Here is a 6218-nt window from a genome sequence, read left to right on the forward strand (position 1 = left end):
AGGGCCACATGTATGCTAGGCAAAGTCTACCAGAGAGCCATACCTCAACCCTCTATTTCTCCTTTTCCAGCTTATTTGTTCTCTAGAATGCTAACTAAGCTTCCAAACTTTGGCATCCAAATATTCTGGAATGTAAAATTTCCCTCACACTTTCCAAGACGTGTGCGTCCCGGGTCCTCCCCCAGGGCAGGCACTGGCTGTGTTCTGAAGATCCGTCTTTGATTCTGACAGCAGCGGGACTTTAACCTCTAGGAATGTGAGGCCCACATACTCGTGCGGCCCTCTGGCCCATTCATCACCAAGAAGGCTCCATTATCAGGGCTTCACCGGATTTAAAAGAAAAAAAAAAACTTAAAAAAAATCTTTTTTTAAATCCTTAAAGGGATAACAGTGAGGTTGTACTTAAGTTCCTTTGTTTTCGTGCTGGTCTCTGTCTGGAGTCCTTTCGGTTCTCAAGGCTTGCTTAGAGATTGGCGTGAACTTCTTGGGAAGCCACAGGATTGTTTTCAATGAAAGTTTTAAAATTCTTTGAGATTCAACTGATCTGTTTTCTTTTCTCTTCCTAACTTCATTCAGTCTGTTTCTCTGTCTCGTCTCTCTTCATTTCTTCACTGGGAGGAAGAGGAATTCAAAGAATGTAATAGAACTCCAACAGGTATGAAAGAAAGCTGCACAAATGTGTGGAAAGCCCAGTGTGTGTGTGTGTGTGTGTGTGTGTGTGTGATGGGAAGGGGAGGACTGGGAGAGGAGTTCAGAGCCAGAGAGGGGACGAGGAAGCCAGGCACTAAGCTCCATCTTCTATTTGCAGCAGGTAGATCTCCGAGTCTGAGGTAGCCTGGTCTACAGAGCAGGGTCCACTGCTTTCCAAGGTTTGTTATGATTACTATGCCGGGGAGGAGTGTGAGTTCCAAGCTGACAAAGTTTATTCTGAACAAGGGCTGGGAGCACGAGATAGGCTGGAAGCAGGGAGGCTGCCATCCCAGCAGCTCAGACACCTACACAGCACCGTCCCTTAGAGGGTCAGTCAGGGAGGGGAGAGCTGAGGGAGCAAACTGGGTAGGAACGGGAACTGAAATCTAGGAAGTGTGACTACCCTGTCCTTCCAAACTCTGTTCTGAGCTGTGTGGTTCAGTTGTATCACAGCTGGATTCTCACTGAAGGCCAAGCAGGCATCCTTTGCACAGCCTGCTTATTGAGGCCTCATCCAACAGTTCAGGCACAGACGTGGTCTAGATGGCCATCAACAAACAGGAAAGAAGACGTGGACTCTGTGTGTGCGCGCATGCGTCGCAGAACTTATGTAACCGCATGTTTTATTCAGCCATAAGGAAGAATGAAATGATGTCCTCTGCTTCGAGCTGGGTGGACTGGAGATTTCTGGGTTAAACGGGCCAGACTTACAAGGAAGGTTGTATTTTCTTCCTCATAGGCAGAATCTAGATTCCTTGTGTGTGAGACACGCAGAACATGAAAAGAAAGAAGCGGCCAATGGGGGCGGGGCCAAGGGAAGGTAATACAGGTTGGAAGAGGAAGTGTGTGCGGAATCTAAATTATATGCACTCACGCAGGGTGGGAACGTTTGTGGAGAGGAAGGGAAACAACAAGAGGGGTCGGGACAGAGAGAGGACTGAGAGGGGTGTGAGCAAAATGTATTACTCCCATGTGGAAGAACGCCATAACAAAGGTCTTTATTTTGATACCTGTCCATCGATTTATTTATTTGGGTTTTTCAAGACAGGGTTTCTCTGTGCAGACCAGTCCGTCCTCGAACTCACAGATATCCACCTGCTTCTGCATCTGAGGACTGGAGTTAAAGGTGTGTGCCACCACTGCCCAGCTAATTCACAATTTTAAGATAGAGACCCGAGAAAGCTATCTGATCAAGTGAGGCCTTTTTTGATGTCCTCGTCAATGCAGAGCCCAGCTGGGCTTTAGTCACCTGCCCGTGGCCACCACTCTTAAATCCTAGCTATGCTCATGCCTCCTTGTGAGTCAACTGGAACTGACTGGTAATGTTTCCCAGTCTGTGTGGCACCAGCCTTAGGAAGTGACCTCAGAGACATAGCACTAGGAGGCTTTTAATACCATCACCAGGTAGGGTTGCTGTATAACAACAGATGGTTTACAGCTGCTGTAAACCAGCAGCTGAGGGTGACTGGGATGGGGTGGGGTCGTTAGCAGAGACCTGGGAAGGCAGCAAGGGGGACGAGCTGCTAGGACTTTGAGGGTGTCTCTGCAAAACATCAAGGTGGCAGCAAGCCACTAGCAGTGGCAAGGTCCCTTCATCTGGAACTAGAGCTGGCACCAACATCATCAGACTGTAGATGAAATATGGGTGGGGAGATCCCATATGCCACCTCTCTAAAGACCACCCTGGATGCTTGTTTGGGTGGTGTCCAGGAAACAGCCAGCCCTTGACAGGACGATGAAGCACCCCCAATTTCACGGATGGCCGACGCCCTCTTCTCTCACTTAGGGGCTACCTGACGTGAGGGTAAAATTGATCATCCAATTGTATCCTCACTGCTGACAAGAAACTGTGTGTCCCCAAACATAACTCATTTATTCTTGAGTTAGGGCCAGGATCTCAAGTATCCCAGACTGGCCTTGAACTCACTATGTAGTCTAGAATAACTTGGAGTCCGATTCTCCTGTCTCCACTGAAGTGGAAACTTAAGGGTTCTTCGGGAAGTCGGTTAGATGGTGCTCTGCTGGGGCAAACACGTGAAGGAACGTTTTGTTAAAGTGGATACAGGTGTGAGAGACTGAGGCCGACTCTGCTGGGGCAAACACGTGAAGGAACGTTTCAATGAAGCAGACACAGAAGAGGACGCTCTGCTAAAGCAAGCATGTGAAAGGACACGTGATGAAGGACTCTTTGCCAACGACACGCATGTATTGGTCCACCCTATATTGTGTAGTTGAGCTGTATTTGTCGGGACTCTACAAAGAGAAATGTACCAAAAAGCTTTCGGTGGTGTGTTGTAGTTTCTTGTTGCTTTTGTGGACTTGGCCTGATTGGCAGAGTGATATCAGCTGAGACAGACACATGCTGAGGCAAGACACGTGTTGAGGTAAGCCCTGTGGAGGACATGTTTGGAGGTCATAGACGGAACTCGACAGTGACTAAGGCTGAGTGAGCTAGGCCTCCTTATGTAGAGCTAGCTCTGCAACACTTAAGGGTCTCTTGTCTTCGCTGATCTTTGCTTCGAAGAGAGAGGCAAGGCTGAGAACTTCTCTTGGCATTCCTCTTGGTCTCTCCTGCTGACTTGAGCAAGGCTGAGGCCTGGCTATCTCGTTAGCCTGTGAACGGAACTGTTGACTTTTAGACAATAGGAGTTGCTCTCAAGAATCATTTCTAAACAGGTCCATTTCCCTCATCTCTTTTGTATTTTTCTACTACTTCTGGTGGGTGGTGGGGTAGAAGGGAGGTTAAAGTGTTTAAGAACCATCATTAAAAGTAGATTTTTTAAAAATTAAAATTACACCCTATCTCCTGAGGGCTGCTACAGTTAGTTGTACACCATCACAGCTGGTCTTAGGAGGTGCTGGGAATCAGATCCCGGGGATTCAGGCACACTAGGCAAGCCTAGTCCTCTCAGCTATATCCCCTGCCCCTCACCAAGTTTTTCAATAATATATTCTACATTTATTTATCTTGTATAGGTTCATGGCATGGCACATGAGGAGGTCAGAGAACAACTTGCTGGGGTGGAATCTTCCATCTACAATGTGGATTCTGGGGATCAAAAGTAGGTCATCAGGCTTGGTGACAATCGCCCTTATACGATGAGCCATCTTGCTGGTCCTCATGTACTTTCTAATAGGAGCTACTGGGGACTTTTCTGGTTTGTTTTCAGGAACGATGTTTCCAGCATATTATGGGCTTGTGAGCAACGGTGCAGCAATGAAATGGCCTCACTACACGTTTTGTTTGTTTGTACCCTGAATTAACAATCCGAACGTGGTCTAAGACAACAGGGGGTCGGCATCAAGCATAACATCAAGAAGAGCTTGCTAGAAAGCAAAGAACAGGAGTGTGAGTGTAGTTAAGTGGCCCTGAGGAAAGCTGCAACACTGACTGGACCTTTGCTCAGCCCACCATTCTGGGGAGCAATTGTCCAGCCCAGTGTTCTGCGGAGCAGGGCCTATGTATATGTAGTACCATGCCTTCCCCAACTGCACTCCACCCTTTTTGTTTGTATGTATGTATGTATGTATGTACACCATTGCTCTCTTCAGACACACCAGAGGAAGGCATCAGATCCCATTACAGATGGTTGTGAGCCACCACCATGTGGTTGCTGGGAATTGAACTCAGGACCTCTGGAAGAGCAGCCAGTGCTCTTAACCACTGAGCCATCTCTCTAGCCTTGTACTCCACTTTTTTTTTTTTTTTTGAGACTGAGTCTTTCACTGAATGTAAGTCTTTTCACTGTCCAAGCTGGACTGGCTGGCTTGAAAGCTCCCAGGGTACACTTTGGCTGCACATGGCCCAGAGTTGGGCTTATAAGGTGAGTGCCACTGCACTGACTCCAGCATGGGCGTGCGGTGTGAACTCGGGTCCTCGCACTCACGACTTGCTCACTAAGCCAGCTCCCTGGCTTTATTTTCTCTGCTGTTTCAAGACAGGCTCTCTTGTAGCCCTGGCTAGCCCGCAGCAAAGGACAACACAGGACTCATCTTCCTGCCCCTGCTTCTCGAGCATTGGAATCATGGGCATGCAACATCCCTCTAGATTCTGACATCCTTTTCTGTCCTTTCCCACATTTTACAGTTTGGTGCTTTTGAAACATTTTTTAAAAATTTATTTATTTATTTTTATTTTTGTTATTGTTTTGAGAAAAGGTTCTCACTCTGTAGACTTGGCTAAGCCTGGAAGCTGTAATATAGACCAGGCTATGTAAACTCACGTATATGCTTGTAATCCTAGTACTCGGGAGGAAAAGGCAGGAAGACCAGGAGTTCAAGGTTACCTTCAGCTATGCAGTGAGGTCCATTCCACTGTATGTGAGTCCCTGTTTCAAGAAACTAACAAAACGCCGGACGGTGGTGGCGCACGCCTTTAATCCCAGCACTTGGGAGGCAGAGACAGGCGGATTTCTGAGTTCGAGGCTAGCCTGGTCTACAGAGTGAGTTCCAGGACAGCCAGGGCTACACAGAGAAACCCTGTCTCGAAAAAAAACAAAATAAATAAATAAATAAATAAATAAATAAATAAATAAATTGCACATCATACATAGTCACTATGTAAAACATGTCTATGTATTTGGCGACGTGTAACAGATTCTGTGGCAGTGGTTGTCAACCTTACTAACGCCGTGACCCTTTAAGACAGTTCCTCGTGGTGACCCCCAAACCATAAAATCATTTTTCTTGCTATTCTATATGTGTAACTTTGCTCCTGTTATGAATCAAGAGCTGATATGCAAGCTATCCGGTGTGTGACTGTGAAAAGGGGTCGTGACTCACAGACTGAGACTGCTCTGTGGAGACAAAATGTTTCAGGGCTACAGAAGCCAGCACTGAAGAGCGTTTTTGCGGAGCGCCCAGATGCCTTGATGGAGGCCTGTGATTAACTGGGAGGGAGAACTTACTCACCCACAGCTCTCCTGCAAGGCAATCTGTGGCTCCCTCAGACACACTGCCACCTGCTTCAGCCTCCACACTCACCCCGGTACTCTGAGGAAACCTGAAGGTTAGGCATTCTTCCTGTGAGGAGTCATGAGCAGCAGACAACCAGTTACCAGCCGAGAAGTATGCTTGTTGCTTCACCCCTCAAAATGACTCTTTTGGGTGTGAAGCACACACCCATCATCCCAGTACCCTCAAGGTCAAGGAAGGAGCATCACTGCAAGTGTGAGGGCTAACCTGGGCTACGCAGTGAATATCATAGCACTGGGAATGTACCTCAGTGGGTAGAGCGCTTCTCAAGTGTGCTTGAAGCCCTGAGCTCTATGTCAGTGCTGAATAACTCAGGTATGGTGCCTCCCACTTATAATCTGCCACTTGGGAGGTAGAGGCAGGAGGATAAGAAGTTTAAGATTATTCTTAATATATAATAAAAAATATATAATATATAAATATATAAAAATATATAATATATAATATATAAAAATATAATATAGCAAATCTGAGGCCAGCCTGGGCTACACAACATTATCTCAAAGAATAAAAGAAAGATATATATATATATATATATATATATATATATATAT

The 6218-nt window shown here is 46.5% G+C and overlaps 1 protein-coding gene across 1 annotated transcript in view; it reads left to right on the top strand.

Moving 5' to 3' along the window:
- The window catches only part of Egln1 (egl-9 family hypoxia inducible factor 1), a 62995-nt gene that overhangs the window by 5933 nt on the left and 50844 nt on the right, over positions 1-6218 (top strand). The window lies entirely within an intron of this gene.

This window comes from Grammomys surdaster, unplaced genomic scaffold, assembly GCF_004785775.1.
Source record: "Grammomys surdaster isolate TR1022 unplaced genomic scaffold, NIH_TR_1.0 181, whole genome shotgun sequence".
NCBI classification, from domain to species: Eukaryota; Metazoa; Chordata; class Mammalia; order Rodentia; family Muridae; genus Grammomys; species Grammomys surdaster.